Source organism: Temnothorax longispinosus, chromosome 10, assembly GCF_030848805.1.
Source record: "Temnothorax longispinosus isolate EJ_2023e chromosome 10, Tlon_JGU_v1, whole genome shotgun sequence".
In the NCBI taxonomy this organism is placed as follows: domain Eukaryota; kingdom Metazoa; phylum Arthropoda; class Insecta; order Hymenoptera; family Formicidae; genus Temnothorax; species Temnothorax longispinosus.
The window spans coordinates 15,340,450-15,358,122 of record NC_092367.1 but is presented as its reverse complement, the minus strand read 5'-3'; the positions used below and the strand labels follow the sequence as shown (position 1 = coordinate 15,358,122).

Genomic DNA, 17,673 nt, shown 5'->3' with positions numbered 1-17,673 from the left:
CTGATCGTAACACCGTGCATGTATATGGTGTTCTCCGAGAAAAATATCTGACAATAATTTTTACTTGTTTTCTTTAAGCTACAAATTTGATTATCTCTATTTGTCAACGTCCTTAATTATCAATTATTATGTTTCATCAGTTAAGATTTAATTAATATTAAATATGCAATGTATATAAGAAAGAGAGAAAGACCAGAGATAAATCATCAGAGTGCTTTTCATAGTGATATTACAAGCTAAATAATAAACTTAATTGCTTGCCTATATTTTTCTGAAAGTTATTTCATCAAACTCTTCGAACGTTTTGACAATAATTAAATGTAACATATTTTTTAAGCCTGTTAAATATTTTTGGTTATCTCTCCATCATTTTAAAACTGTTGCCAAATCTTCTAAGGGAAAACGAATGAGGATTATATCGGCACAAGTGGCACAACGAATCTTGTCGAAGCGCCTACGCGTTTCTTAAGACACCCAGTGTACTCCAACAATTGTACGAGAGAATGCGTAAATCGCGTCTAACGCGCAAATTGCTATCTGCTCCCTTTTAAGCGCTCGAGCCGTATTTAAACCTCCGACGATGCTTTTTATCGAAAACGCGTGAAACTTTGCATTAAGTCGCCAAGGATATGCGGCAACAATAAATCCACGGAGCGACAGTAAGCAACGCCAGTTGTGTATTGTGTGCGGAACAATCGATCCGCGCGCAACACGCCATAACTCCCCCGCCGTGTCTTTTTGGCGCGCCCCGGCGTCTTTTAGAGCCCCCTTTCGCCCGTATCTCACGGAGCTTTCTAGCCTAGAGTTACCGTCGCCGCCGTGGGATAAACACCGATTCGAGCAACCACGCCACGCTGTAAACCGCTGTAAGCCATGGAGGCGCGTCCTCGCATTATCGATTGTTGCTGAGTGCCGCGCCGGCCGCGCGAGTTACGCGAATTCGGGCTCGGTTTGTTCAAGTCGAGACGCATGCGTGATGAGGAGAAATCTTTCTTCTGTAATAAAGTAAATGTTAACCGCGCACGTTTCTTCACGGGATATCTGTAAATTTGAATTTTAATGACAACGTTTTCGATAAGTACCGACTTTATTGGAAAAAGAGAGGAACCGTCGTTCTACGGTTTTGTCACGCCTTAAAAGAGGGTTACGCCAAGTGAGAAGAAAAATTACAAAAAATAAGAATTCTCCCCGACGGGGAATCGAACCCCGGTCTCCCGCGTGACAGGCGGGGATACTAACCACTATACTATCGAGGATTTCTTGAGGGAGAATTTCCTAGAAACTGGGTAAATTGACGTACCATAATTTCGCAGAAATTAATTCATTATTGTAGAAATTATATAAAAAATATATAAAATGTTTGTAACAAATTTTAAAATTAAAGATCCATCGATCGTCAGAATAACGAATTATATAATTAAAAATATATAAATATGTAATATATTAAAACGAATTAATATCCAGAATATACAAGATTATTAAAAGTCGATTATTAATTTTAATAAATTAATTATCCATCTCAATATTCAAAATACGAGAAATGTAAAAAAATTAATGTTTTGCTATTGCTTCTATTGTGTTCTAATAATTTTTTATTTTATTGCATTTATGTAACAAATATCTAAATCATATATTACACAATTAAAATATTGCATTTTATTGCTATTTCACTTTTAATAAAAATACACGTTTAAAATAAATCTATTCTTAGCCATTTGCTTAATATATTTCGAATTTTGAAATAAAAAATCAATTTGTTTAGAAATATTAAAAAAAAAACATTTAACACAAAAAATTATTTATTCATAATTATATTAAATGCAAAATTTTATAATGTCACAAAAAAAATAAGGACCGACGAGGATGGGATTCGAACCCACGCGTGCAGAGCACATTGGATTAGCAGTCCAACGCCTTAACCACTCGGCCACCTCGTCTTCTCGTGCATTTTTGTTCTAATATACAGACCACATTTCGTCCCAAATCTACCTATTATTTCATTATTTTTTAAGCAATACACTGATAATCCGTTTTTTTAGAAAATATTATTTTTAGATTCTCCATAACATATTTTTATTTTATTATAAGTGATAACTCTTATTAGTAGCAAATGTTATTTATTATATGGAAATATATTTATATATATAAAACATTATAAATTTCATTATTCTAAATAATTTACAAAAATTACATTGTCTTCAAGATCACTTTTGTCGTATCAAAAAGTAACGGTGTAAAGATGAACCTGACGATTATATAAAAAGAAATTCAATATATAAATTCTTTACCGATTTCTCTCGTAATTACTCTAATTGAATTATTAGAACACATTATGTCAAGTTAAGTTGCAAAGTTAAACTCGCTATGAGTCGACAACCCTTAATCATACTTAACGTCAACGTATAATATTTCATCGCCATCAGGATTACAACGTTTATCTAATCTAAAGTCTAATTGACAAAGAAACAAAAAATGAAGCTTCTATGGCTCTTTCTCAACACGCGTGTCGATAAATTGAAAGGAACGACTGTGTAATGTAATAGCCCTGGTAATAAGTTATTTAGCCGTGATGACCGTCCTTGGCCACCGAAACTTTTTATTACGAAAGTTTCGGCCAATTTGATAGCCAAGAAAACACGGCCCCGATTATTATATTTATATGCGTGCCGAAATAAAATTACCGCCTCCGCAGCGATAAATTCGCAATTACGGTGAACCCTAAATACAATCTGACTGGCCCTCGCCTTTCTCCTTTAACCACGTAATCTTACAAAAAATTTATGAAGTCAGAATTACTTTTTCATGAGGTACATTGCGTACCTATAATACGCAAGTTATTTCGCTTGTTAGACTTCAAGGCTTTCGTTTATATTGTTATATGAACTTATCACTTTGAAATATCTGGAGAATATAAAACTTTTTTCTCTGCCATTCAATGTGTATTTCTGTGCATACAAGCAAAACATTTTATATTGGTAATATAAAAAGAATGTCATGAAGAACGTAAAATATCTTGAATTTTTTACTGTTTTTAAACAGAGGCGGTGATTAAATGAAAAACTAAGATTTTAAAAATATTACTTTATAAATAAAATATATAGTATTAATATGTAATATAAACATTTTATATTAGTAAAAAAAGAAAGTACAATATTTCGAATTTTTTAATATACCTGTAGTTCTTAAGAGGTTTCCCTAGTGTGACAGGGCCTAAAATAGTGATTTTTGAGAAATTTTGAAAGGAAAACGACAACATATATATACATTATTCAATTGTCGAGAAGTATGGTTCGCGTGTGCAATTATCAGTTGTCGAGATTCGACGAGTAAATTCCGTGAACTCGATAAAGACGCGCAACCGGACGCACGTGCGTGAGGATGAAAGCAGAAAAGAGACTACCGTTGCCAGTCAATTAATACCGGTATAATCGTCTTGTCTGTGGAACTGACGAGGGTATGCGGTTTAGCGTCGTAATCGTATCAGTGTCAGTGCATTCACCGTCGGATTGAATTGCGATTAGTTCGAGTTGATAAACCAATTATATCGTTCGTCATCGCTGCTCGCGACACGTACGAATTCGCAATAATTTCCGATTCTCAATCGGAAGCGATGCATAAATCTCAAGTTTGTGTGTCTATACCTTTACCATTTATACACGTACATATATCATCTATCGCCTGTGCTTAAAAATAAATATAAATAAATATAAATATCGAAATTTTCAAACAGATTTTAACTTATTATATATATATGTGCACAGCTTTACACAATACACACTGATAAGATCAAGATATATGGTGACGAATCATCATGCCGAAGGTCGGCTACAAATAGCTTGCAAAGAAATAAGATTATTCTTCAGTATTAGATTTATGTATCTTGTCGGAAATACTTGAAACCAATCTACTGAACTACTCCGATGATTGATACTTGAGATTGCATAATGTGACACATGAAAGAACTAGAAAGTTTTTGCAGAGTGAGAAAATAAATATTGTAGATTAAAAACGAGATGGCCCCGATGTTGGTGCAGTTATATTTCGACGGTCGTATTTTTAATTATAACATATAATCGTATTTGTAATTATTTTTAATTAAAAATTATCCGCTTTCATAATCGATGGATCTTTATTTTTAATTCGTTAAAGAATTTCAGAATTTTATGTGTATCCTAGTTTCTATAATTTATAATATTCTTATGAAAATGTGCTGGATGATCATTTTATTTTATCTGGTGGGAGATTACTCTACAAATTCCTATGTTTTATTTTAAAACCCTCCAACTTTTAAAAGTTAATTATGCAATATTATAATAAATAATTTTTCCCCCTCCAGATAACATACATAATGAATATATTATCTATAATACTTTCACAAATTCAAAAATGCATCATGGAACTAAAATATAGTAAAATATCGTAAAGCGATGCACGTTGTTCATCCTTGTTCACGCTTGCGGAATTCGATTCGATACTCTGAAATTCCGTGGCGATCGCAGGCATTCGTCGGTGGAATTCCGCGGCAGCGACATGGCGTCATCGCGATTAATCGAAGCCGCGAAACGACAGATGGGACAGGCATTACCCGCGGGACACCCGGCCGGATGAGAGCAGGTGCGTTTCTCTAATTCTACGTCGCGGCGTGCACGCGATATCATGAATAATGCAACGGCGTATTATCGCGACGCGCGTGAAGGTGCAAGAGCAGAGAAGTGCCACTTAACGAGGACCGAAGATCAATGCAAACGCATGTAAATAATTACATACGCGTGTCAGAAAATGCGGGCCTACCGTAAAACGAGCCAGCTTGGTCAGCAATTTTATGCAAAGCCTTCTCAGCAGTAATCGATTAACTTCTTTTCGACAATTTGTCATTTCTTTTTGTCAATTTTCTTACATTTAAGATAAAATGTTCTTTTTATAACCTGCATGTATAATTCCCAATTTCCCAATTTTTAAGACTTTAATTAATAACGATCTACCGTGTAAGATTACGCTAATTAATACTTTGACTTCGCGAAACGAAATTCGACTGTTCGCGATTAAAAGATAAAATGTATTGATAATAAAATTCGTGCTTTTTAAATGAGAAATTGGACTCTGACACGGAATAGTCAAATTATAGTCATGTTATAGTTAGCTCGCCGATCAATTCGAATTAGCAAGCTTCTGCACCAAGAGAAATTGCTTAAAATGGCAGCTGCTCCTTTGTCACAGCAGTCGAACGACTTGTCGCTCGAGTGGGTACTTAATGAATATCTGCACTCAGAAACGTTATGCGCCCGATAAATCTGAGTTTCGATGAGGCGCAACCGCCTCACATTTTATTTGCTCCTTCGCAGGAGATTAATCGATGTCATTTAAACGGCTTGCGTTTGCACTGACGTGTTAATCGAGTTCTGGTTAATCGATATTTTGCGTTTCGGATTTAATCTCCGTGTAAAAATGGCGAGCCCCTAATATCCTACAAATTAAAAATGCAAAAGATGATAAATGATTAACGAGATTCGATATTCGCTTCTGCTCAATATTTATAAATTCGTAGTTAAAACTCCTCTATTAGTAGTAAAAATTCGTAGTAAAAATATTCGTAGTAAAAATCCTCTATTTGAATAAAATTTCTTACGAATGATGAAAGTGCAATAGAAAAAGTGCCCTAAAACAAGGGAAAATATTATGTACCTGTGGTCCAGTATCGAATAGATATAATATTCAACGAAAGTGGTTCAATTTTTAAACTTAAATCTCGGTAAAAATAAAACGTTACCATATGTACGTTATAAAGTACGTTGTTGCACAGTAAAATTTCTCTGTAAAGTAGCGAGTATCGAGATGTGTATTTTCATACATTGTAAAAGCACGATTTATGTAGCAACACGCGCCACATCTCGCGCGCACCCGATCTTCGCCTTTCGGCCCGTCTCGTCGCTTTAATCCGAACGCGATGGTATCGCGATAATTGCTCGGTGCTCGAAAATAAACAGACTCGCGCTAGCTCCTTGTAAGGCACGGGGCTTTACCTTCACGGGGCCGTGGTATATAAATGCGGGCGCGAGCATACACGTCGCGATATCTGCGTTCGATCAAACTCCCTCGGCGCGATTGGTCAATCGCCGGGAAACCAACCGGCCCCCGAGACACGTCGGACGTGTCTCGTTTCGAAATTGCGTAATTGAAATCGCGAGGAGATGTCTGATAAATTTTCACGGGCGCTATTCATTCCCTCGTCGAAGAGGCACGTCGCGTCGCGTCGCGGCCCGAAACTCGGACATTGTCCGCGCCGTCGATATACGCAGGCACATTCGCAACACGTCCGAGATCTTCGGGGCTCCGTCGCTTATCTTGCGTCATAACAAACACAGATGACTGCGCAGATCGCTATAGTTCACGAGACGGTTTCGTATGACACGATAAAGATAAGTGCTGAGCTTTTTAACTGTAATTTGCAACATTCGTATATATAATAAATTTCATTTCTTTCATACACATTGCATAATAGATTATTTATAATCCTAAAATATCGTCATTTCTATAATCGCGAATATAAGAAATTAACAGAATAAAATTTCAAAATTTCAAAGATAAGAAAATTATGAATGTATGTAATAACAGGAATTAATATAATTACGATATTATTATGTTAAAGAAATCGTGTTGTTATTGTTCTTAAACTATATTATCAAATAATTTCGCTGCGATAAATTGCAGTCTGCATTTCACACAACTTTTGCGATATGTCCAGTCGCGCGATTTCAGCCAACGATTTCCCTATGTGCGAACGTCTCGGCTCACGTGTTGTACTTTCCCAATAATAACGTATATAGCCCAACTATTTCACATTGGAAATCGCGGACTGTCCGTGTTATCGAGTCCATTTGTGTCGCCGGCGCGAGAATTATTTCCATGTACGCACGGTGAATGCACGTCCATGGAAATTCGCCCGTTCCCACGGAGGTATAAATTCTATGGTTCGTAAAGAGTGACTACGATCGGATGACTCAGAATTTATCTCGGAACGTCAGCGTTAGAGCGATCTACGCGCGAGTGCCTAGTCAGGGATTCGATTTCGTCGCCTCTCGTCGTCGCTTCTTCCTAAGAGAAATTTCTATGCGGATTTAGACAAGGAATACAAAACGCGAAGTCTTCGATTCATGCAAATAATTATAGATGACTATATAAAAGTTTGACTTATTTTTAAATTAACTTTGTGCAATAAAAATTTTACTTTCAAAGAAATCAGATTCAAAGATTGAATACGCGATTACGCGCATGCAACAAGGTATATGTAATATTAAAAATGAAGAGCTTGTAATAAACAATGACCTTAAATTTCGCGAAAAAAAAAAATAATTTTTTATACATGCTGATTTTACAATAATATCAAATTGAAGATTAAGTAATGTAAAAAATCGGACACGCGGTTCGCTTCACAACGCACATGTGTCTATATTGACACATAAAATTATGCAATTTCTAATAATAAAGTTCCCTTCCTTAAGCCAAGTTTTATTTTCAGCCACAGACAATGCATGACTTTTCCGCAGTTTAGCAATTCCTAGGCGGATCTAATTGAAGATTCGTGTGGGATGTTGCGATGGAGATCGCCTCCTCCTCCGGAGTCTGCCTACTCCGTTATCACCGCACCGTGGGGCGAACAATGCGCGATTACTTCTCTATTCGTATTACCATACGATCGTTAATGTTAATGAACGCCGCTATTACGCTGACGCTAATTGCGCACTATCGTGACCGTGTTTGGGACGAATGCGGGGGTAAATCAACGCGAACGAGACATCAGAGTGCCTCGCAGCGCGGCTGAAACTCGCGTTTTATTTTCGCTAATTAACAAGCACGCGGTGCTGAAATCGATCTACGACGGTCGTTTCTAAAGGTTTAATATCGAGAGTCAAGCATTAGAAGTCTGTATCCCTCCGGTGAAAGATATATTTTCGCAATCGTCAAGTTATCTATAAATCTAATATCTAATCTTAAGTCATCTCAGATCGCAATTATCGTTCGCGACAGGCCGCTATCTATCGTACCATAAATTACACGTTAGTGACAAAAATCACACACTGCAACTAATAGCGGTGAAAGTAGAGCGTCTAACGATGCATCCTATCGATCTTAAAAGATACGAAGTTGAAATTCGTTTCAAATATCTCTGATGTGTAACGATCCTCTGAAAATCGAAAATTAAAAAATTCTAACGCCTAGGCACCTGCGCTTGCGACAAGCACGAAAGATGGGCGTATCCCGATAAGGATACTTTCACTTCTAGGTCGAGGCGACAAGGAGTACGTAGGCACCACAGCGAATTGGCGAATGCACTATCGAGGACATCGAAGTTTCGCACGTCGCAAGATCGCTGGCGCCAACGCTGATCAGTGTCTCCGCTGAATAAGGTCAACCGTGGTATTATGCCTTGATTAATGCCCCGGCCAATACCGAGGAATGCGAGACTAGATCGGCCCGGACAATATCGATGTATCCGTTTATGACGAGTATATAGTTTAACCGCCTCGAGATACGAATTAAGTTGATCGAGATACAAGAAACATGCTTTTAAAGAAACAAATCGTGAGAAAATCTTTAGAAGTTTGACTTTTTGACGGAAAGAATTAATAGAAATTAAGGAATAGATTCAGAGTTTCTCAAGAGTGTGCACTTGTCGTTATATTATAGTTAGAAAAAAATATCAAAATTTATGAATTGCCATTCTTTTTCCATTCTGATACAAAAGGGGATCGCTATAAAAGGAACCTGTAATAAAATTCCTTCGAAAAGTGATATCAATTGTAATTTATGTGTATATATCTACAATGTTACGTTTACGATTCGTTGTCAGTTACAAAATACGTCCGCGTAACGCCGTAAATTACATAGTTTGTACATGTTAGTAGCGCCACATAAATTACATCGTTAAACGTGTACACGAAAGAGGAGACTTGAATGCACAACGAAGTGATTAAAAGAGAGAGAGAGAGAGAGAGAGAGAGAGAGAGAGAGAGGAGATTGAGTACTCGAAGAGTACGAGAATGGCGAAACTCGCGTGACAAAGTGAGCGCCACAACCGTGGACCTTGGTTTCGCGACGCGCGGCGCCTAAAAGCAGATTAAGTCTCCCGAGAGTGCACTTACATAAGTTCCCACTTGCATGCGGGGCGAATGAGAGTCGCGCGAGCGCGCAGCGGAACATTTTTGCGAAACGGTGACGAAAGTAACGGAATTTCGGGGCGCGCGTACGCGTGTTCGTAAATTAAAATTCGCGATTGGCACGGCTTAATCTTGATCGATCGAGGCACGCCGAGCTCTCGAAGGTGCGCGCACCAAGGGGTTAAATACGAAATATCAAGTCCATAAATAAATAAATAAAAAAAGCGGGAGGGATCCGCGTGTAAGAGAGAGCCCCTGCGTCACTCTCTCCTCTTTTTCTCGTTCCCGTCTCTCATTTTTTACCGTGCGATACCTTTTCGTGATCGCGTATATGTATGCCGCGCTAAAAATACGCGAGGTGAGATGAGATGAGCCTCGATATGACCGCTTAACCCTTAATATGCGGCGTCAACTCGCTCGGAACGTGTTACACATGCGAATGGGTTGCGAGAGTGGAAACTTGGCAAATATAAAAAGTTAAATTGAAGTACGTAAAAAGCACGTTGTGGATAAAAGCGGACGTAACGCCGCGTCGTAAATTAGACGAATAAATACGGAGCGCGAGTAAGCCGGGTTCTCGACTTATAAGCTCTAAGTATATTTATTTTCATACTTAAGAAATGAACATCGTCTTGAGTGTAAATTCTAAAGCAAGTCTTGTGAATTATGAAATTGATTCGCTTCCGCTTTGTATTACAGCTATACAAGAGATATTGAGAATAAATGAGATAAACAACGATCTTCCTCGAAATTATAATTCTAAAAGAGGAAACATCTTTCCCCAGATTTGTCAAGAAATTTCTTATTGAAGATTCAAGATATTATTATCCAAACATTTTTTATATATATCATAGTTCTCAAAATTGTATATCTGCAGGCAGCTGTAATTATTTGTGATATTTTATAATGGTAATAACATACGCGAAAATGCGTATCCAGAGAACTAAAAATAAAATTTTATTGTTCGAAAATGTCGAATTGCGATAAACTCGCCGCAGAATTTAATAGCATACCGATTTGTCTCGTATAACAACGCATATCCATGCGTCCTATCGATTATCTACACGAGTAAACTCGGATTCCGAATATCGATTTTTTCGCGCAGTTATACCGCGATAGCTACGTGCTATTTCGATACGCTTCCGTTATCCCCGTGCATATGCAAATGACGCGAAACGGCGGTGCGTTTATATCGTCACGGTATTTTAACTTTTTAACGCTCGAACGTTAACATTCCGACTCGTATCGGTGGGTCATCCGATAGGCCGTAAAATCGCGGACGCTAGTGTAAACGCGTAGATCCGTTAACACGTTTTACGTACGGAAAAAAGAAGATTAGCTACTGTAGCAAATTTAGTGACACTTAACTTTTTTTTGCAGAGAAAGCTATAATTTAGCAATGGTAGCGAAACCTTTTGCTCTCGCTGCAAAAAAAATGTTAGCTGTCCCTATTTTAAATTTGCTATAGTAGCTAATCTTTTTTTCCGTGCGTCAATATCGTTGGCGTAATTATTGCCACACCCTAACGATATCGAGAGAGCACCGTTTAACAAAAAATATGCGAACGTTTGTTTGCGATCTTATCGGAGTACATGTTCGAATTCTCGCTAATTGCGGCAATCTTCTCGCAAAATTCAGGCGACAAGCTGCGGCAAGATGCACCGTTGAAAAAGTCACCCGTTAATAGCGTACACAACGCGTATTATTGCGGTCGTAAAATCGCACGAGTAATAATTGTGGTTACCAAATACGCACGTTTTCGAAAATCTTCCACGTTTAAGCGATTTTGTTAACAACAAGACGTTCAACCGGCAAATCCCTGAACAGAATTCGCGATCTTAATTCTAATAAAAGTTACATAAATTACGCAATAAAAAGGATTCGTCGGGAAAGAAAACGGAGCGTAGTTTCTCCCTCGGAATAATCTCGAGTCGTTATTTATCTTATTTACTTTTGGCGCGTCTTACGCAACTGACTAACGCGAAATGCAACCCGACGTATAATACGTGCGGCAAAAGAGCTGTTCCCCAGCTCTGCTGCAACTGGTTCTCGAATTTTTATAGATCTCGTAGAGAAGCGGGAAGAAAATTGTGCCGTTGTGCCGCTCAGGCTTGACAAATGCCGATCAGCGAAATCGTCCGATAACACACCCGCGTGCTCGTGCCGCTCTTATCATCGGCGCGAGTGCGCTGAACCCCGCGCGACGCACATGAATAACGATCGTATGTAACGACTTGTATGAAAAATGCGCGGCGGAACAAGAAATCCAATCTTCTTATCGCGCGATCGCAGAAATTCTCGTTTAAGCACAACGTGCAAGCCGCATCGGCGAGAGACGCGGCTTGATTAAGTTCCGCAGAAAATTGATTACAGATCACCGACGCGTAAATTCGCGTCGCGCGTATCTCCTCGCGGAGATATATTTAATGTATTTATTAAACATCGCACGCGTGATAAACTGCAGTATATGTTCGGAGACGTTTGAAACGCGCTAGGGGATTTCTAACGAGACTCTGCCGGATAAATTAATTTCGCTCAAATTGATATCACAGAATTTTATTTTGTCTAAGCATCTCTAATGAGAATAATAATAATACAATAATATAATATTTTATCTCGGTACTCCTAATAATAATAACGGTATTTCATTAAAATACTCGTACAGCAATATTTTTTTAGAAAGAACTCTTTACTCCGTTCCGCCAATCTTGTATGGAATAAAGTCTTGTTTCAAAATAATATACATTTATTGCTATTTTTTTAATTACCAATTGCCAACACGTAAACTTGTGAAATATTTAATATACTTATTAAACATCGAACATGTGATAATCTTCATACGTCCAAAGAAATTTAAGACATGTTAAATTTTCTAACAAGACTTAATTTGATATCACTTCTATTTCGTCTATAAATACCTCTATTGACAATAATATTCCCTTAAAATAACTTTCGTCTTTCAAATTTTACGCGAAATATTCTTCGTTATTACGCATTGACATAAATGTGTTGCCATTTTCTGATTGCAACATGATTAAATTGCACAAGTCCCTCGATAGTTCGATATTCGCTTATAGACCGCAAATATATTAATTCAGCGTCAAATATAAAGATACAAAAATAGAGTATAGATTACATACGATAAACGCCACCGCTGCTTTCTCGTTCTCTCCCGCGAGGCAACGATCCTCCCGGTCGCCGTCGGCCGCTCTCCCGCTCCAGACAGTCATCCGCGTGCACCCGCGACTGATTGCGATCGCACACACACACACGCACACACTGACAATGAGTGATCCGTCACGACGATCTCGCTCTGTTATTTCGTACGGCACTCCCGAGCGCCGCGTAATCTCGACTCGAAGCAAACGACGCGAGACGCACGTCCGGGAACGGCGGGAATCCGTCTCATCCCGCCCGGAATTAAGGAATGGAAATCGTCGCGCTCGCTCGCAACTTCACACTTCACTTCACTTCACGCCTGTGGAAAATTCGAATATTCGAAACGTAACGTCCCTAAAATGGCGCCTCGAGATGGCCCTAATCGAGCGTCGCGAACGAACGGAGCTCGACCGTTTCTGCGTGTCCCTCAAATCCTTCAACGACCATCCCGACGCTCGATCGCATTCATGTTAGTCGCGCGAGCGAATAACGCGAAATGCGGGGGACACGCGATGGACACTTCGTCCCGCGGATTCTCTGGAGCACCGGGTCGAAAATCGCGCTCGAACAACGTCACCCGGTCCGGCTAACTCACCCAAATGGATCGTCGCTCGATTCGGCACTCCCGACTCCCGATTCACAAAACTCGTCGCTAAAGCGCAAACGGCGCGGAAAAGTACGCATCAGCTACCGCGAGACGACGCCGACGCTAGACGACGCGAGACGATATACGAGTGGCGCGAACCGAAGCGACTGAAGTTGCCCGCGACGTTTATCACGTGACCCCCGCGCCGGTCACGTGACCGCGTGCGCGCAAAGTTCAACTGCGAATTTGAAAATAACCGATAGGATTGGACGTTAGATTCAAATTATACACAATTCTGCCAAGAAAATTAACAGAGTGATAATTAGCTTTAAATAGTACGTTTCAGTTTCTGCGCTATATAACCCGAAGGGTTGAAAACGCCTTTTGCTTCGAATCCAAAAGAAGTTCTATACGTTAATCAAAATAATCGATGAATGAATGACGAGGTAGGCATGATCGTCTTTTATAATCGCGGTCCGTTGATATTTATCGAAGCTTTAACAACGGGAAACGACGTATACGTAAACGCGATTGCGAAAAAGAAAACGAGGCAGTGTTTCTTTCGAATTCCATCTCTGCGTTTCGAAACGCCCGAGGCACGCACGTTTCGGAACAATCAACGACGGTACACCGCATGCGCCGCATATTCACCGAGCAATCAAGTCGGATGGTGTAAAATTGTAAGTACGACGCGACGCGACAGCGAGTCCACTTCGCGGTAACGCGAGACGATCGTATTTCCCGTCACTTTTCCCCGCGAGATTGCGACGAATGTGAGCGAACGTGCAGCCACGCGGCGATTTGTGTGTATAAGAAGGAGCTAAACCGAGTCCGCGAAGCGAAACGATCCCGAGTCAACCGCGGGCTAATATCGCGCGACGAGAGGTAACCGTTGACTGACAAGACTATTGGGCTCCGTATATCGTTCGGAGTGTTCTTACTCCACACACGTCCCACTCCACCCCTACTACTACGTCTAGCTTCGTCGCGCGCTCCGGTTTTCCAGGAACGCCGCGTAAACACTCGGCTCGACGCGACGCCACGGCCCGACGCTCCCCGAGTGTTTTGTTGTGTTTTTCTTTTACCTCGAGCGATTCTTCGACACTTTCCTTCTTGCAAGCTTGAATTATAATTATTTATGTATCGCGCATCGAAAGATCGATGCGTATTAAGTATTAACAATCTATTAGGATTATAATATATTGTATTAATAATTTGTTATGTGTACGCAATGTGAGATATATCGCTCCGAAACTTTCTTTATTAATTTATATACGTAAAATATGTAACTTAATAAAAAAAAAAGTTGCAAAACCTCAATCACACATAGCGCTATTTCATAGATTCCTCAATTTGATTATTTGATAAATGCAATGCGTTGTTCTCGATTGCCGATTTTTCTGAACTTACCAATGCATTTTGTGTATATTTTGCATTTAATAACGTATAACATATGTATCTATAACGGATCAAGCATGCTAAGCGCATCGACTCCGACTGCATCGATTGAAAAATTGCATTATTTCTAAAAAAAAATGTACTTCGTGTCGCGACGGACAAACGGTACTGCTTTCGACACTTGTCGACTTGCGAGACTCTTACTGACGAGTCTGGTTTCCTCTTTCTCTGCCTCTCTTTCCCTCACGACCTGTTTCACTCGTTATATTTGCGTGCTACTCGCCTTTCTATTATCCTCCATAATGTGGGAATAGAAAAGAGCGCTCTTATCGGAAAATATCATTTTTCAGAGTTGGCAATTTGTGAGAATTTGCCTGTGAATATATTCTGTCTAAATACTGATTATATCCTCCGATGTATCAATCGTAATTCAAACAAATTATGATATTTCGTAAAAATAACTTTTGTCCAATTTATTTTGAAATATCTGACTTAAAAATTTCTATATGTTATTATTCTAATAAATCGTGGAGTTTTACGATCAATTATAATAATCCAGTACGAATAAAAGTTTGAGAATTAAATTGTATTCGTTCATCAAATTTTCAGAAACGTTTCTCGAAGTAAAACATAATGCGAGACAAAATTATTAAAAGTGATCAATATATAGCTGCAGATTTACGCAGTTTTTACACCACCTAAATATATTTCACATTGCAATAACTATCGTCAGCTGATAAAACTTCTCTTTTCTTCTACGAGTTAATAACAACTGCGCTGTAAACGTCGTCATTAAAAAAGTTAATATTTACAATTATCGAGAAATTAATGAAAGTTTATGATGTGATCTAATAATGTTCCATTAATATCCGGAACTTCATAATTTCATAAGATCTTTCGAACCTAAATTGAATCGAATCAGTTGCAGCGTGATTCAACTTAAAAATATTGGAGTATAAAGACTATAGATTCTAAAGAAATAAATATCACGTATCATTTTGGTTCCAATATTTTTATTATTTATGTTTCACGCATTATGTATTTCTCATCGCACGCTAAAATAATTCGAAAAGTAAATGCCGTCTAATTAAAATTATCTTTTAATTAATTATCCTAATTTCTCGAAGTTGTATAATCGCGTCAAGTTTCTTATAAGAGAAAATAATTTCCGAATAATGTAAAGTAATTAACGCGGTATATTCATTTGTCCGTTAAATCGAAAACCTATATCAATTCAATTTCATATAATGCACCGTCTTACTTGCAATTTTCTTAAAAATTTGACCGGCACATTACAACTTTCCACGGAAATTCACGTCACCGACGATAAGAGAATTCAATCAACGTTCTCGCTGTGCTCTTACGCGCTACTTTAATCTAATTAATTGCGATAAGGCGGCCGCAAGAACGTTGGCAAACCGGTAGAGCCGAGCACTCTCACACGACATGCAGTTATAATATCCTTCCTTTTTCCTCCTCCTCGCTCAGCATCCTGCGGATCTACTTTGTTCTTGGCTCGCGAGTATGTCCCGTCGTCAGCGTCGTCTAAATGTGGCAACTAAAGAAACAGGTTTGCTCTCCGTAAAACCGGGAGCCACTATCGGTCGATGGAACGCACCGATAAACTGTCACCGTATGCGAATCAATTTAAAATCGTCGCGACGTTCGACCCGATTATTCGTTAATAGAGCGAATATACATACATCGCGCGCGATAAACCCGGCCGCACGTTGCGTCGGTATTTTACGGCGTGTCTCTTGCGCAATATCGCGGCGACAGGTTGCGGCGATTGAGGCTATACACCGGGAAAAGTTGGGACACTTGAAAAGCGGTAATAGTCCAACGGTACTCGTCGCGACAAACGATCGCGATGTTTCCGAAATCAAAATATATTTCTAAACTCTATATAGAGTTAGATTCTATTAGACGCTCTTTATTAACTCTCCAATAGACGCGGAGCGTGTATTTTATACCCCACAGCTTGTAAAACACGAGTGTTCTGAACTCACTTCAGTACAACTGATTATTATCGAAAAAACATTAAAATTAAAGTTTCAACTTGTTAATATACTTTAAGATTGAGATATATATTGTATGTGCGACAATGAATAATATTAAACAGAAAGCAAAATATTAATTAATTTAACGATAATATTTATAGCATAAATTATAAGCTATATAATTAATAATATTTATGGCATAAATAATGTGTGTAATTTACACCCCATGAGATCTTCTACGTTTCAAATTTCCATACGGAGGGTCAAGAGAAGAAAATCAACGCTGTCAAATCTGTCAATAAAACTGCACCCGAGATATCTCTAGCTGTCCAGCATATCTGTATGTAACGAGGCAACTGCTGATTTACCGCGGATCGTTTTCATTTCGCCTCGCATACGTGGCAATTATGAAAACGAGCGTAACTTGCAATTACGAGACAAGGCATCGCCGAATTATGTAATAACGTGGTGGAAACCGTTTTCGGTGTTGCGGCCGGCGCGAATAACCGATGCAATCACCAAGTGCACGAGAGGTTGCATTATTACCCCTTGACCCATCCGTGATCTTTCGGCCTCATCGAGCTCGGCTGTTGGCCGATCCGAATCGTGTTCATTATAATAACACTCTTGAACAATCTGTCGCAAAATTACCCACTGCGATTGTGTATAATATAAGCAATATTAAATATATATTTGAAATATTAGAAACTTCAGAAAGAGTAATACTTCTGATAAATAGGAATGTATTTTACTCATTTTACTACATAAATCGCCAGAAAACTCGCAATATTAAAAATAACGTCGAAGGAGCGTAGAACGCTTTTAAGTAAGTAAAATTTTAAGTAAGTTTTGAGTAAAATTCTGTTCTGTAGACACGCGATACTTATATTTCGTTTCTCGTTAAAATTTATATCAGTATATAGATTAATAAGACGTACGACCTTAAATTCATTATGCGACATTGTAACAGCGCCAGAAACTCCGCGGAACACGGAGACGATATTTCCTCGACGAAGACCGCAAGCCGATATTTCTCCCTTATTGTACTTCGTAATTATCGTCCTTTGTACGAAGTCCGTTAGCTTAAAGTCGCGCGGAAGCGTTTTCTCTTCTTTATTTCTCGCGTGCTTGCGGCGGCAGGCGCGGCGGCGCGGCTATGCGGCAGGCGATATATTTTACGCGCCTCGGACATTAATCAGAGCCGCGACCGCATTTTTGCGCGGTTGGGTCCCCGCGATTTTCAGAAGGAAACTCCTTCCTCCTCCTCCCGACGTGTCTTATGTGCGAGCGTGAAGAAGAAATCCCAAAGGAACTTCGGGGCGAACATATCACGCGAGAGCGCCGGCATTAATCAACGCGGTTCAACATTGTCTCG

At 39.1% G+C, this 17,673-nt stretch overlaps 2 non-coding genes across 2 annotated transcripts; both read right to left on the bottom strand.

Moving 5' to 3' along the window:
• Positions 1 to 1,184: 1,184 nt before the first annotated feature.
• Trnad-guc (transfer RNA aspartic acid (anticodon GUC)) lies at positions 1,185 to 1,256 on the bottom strand. The gene has a single exon. It is a non-coding gene; the product is annotated as a tRNA-Asp (tRNA).
• Positions 1,257 to 1,855: 599 nt separating this feature from the next.
• Trnas-gcu (transfer RNA serine (anticodon GCU)) lies at positions 1,856 to 1,937 on the bottom strand. Its single transcript has one exon. It is a non-coding gene; the product is annotated as a tRNA-Ser (tRNA).
• Positions 1,938 to 17,673: the final 15,736 nt, after the last annotated feature.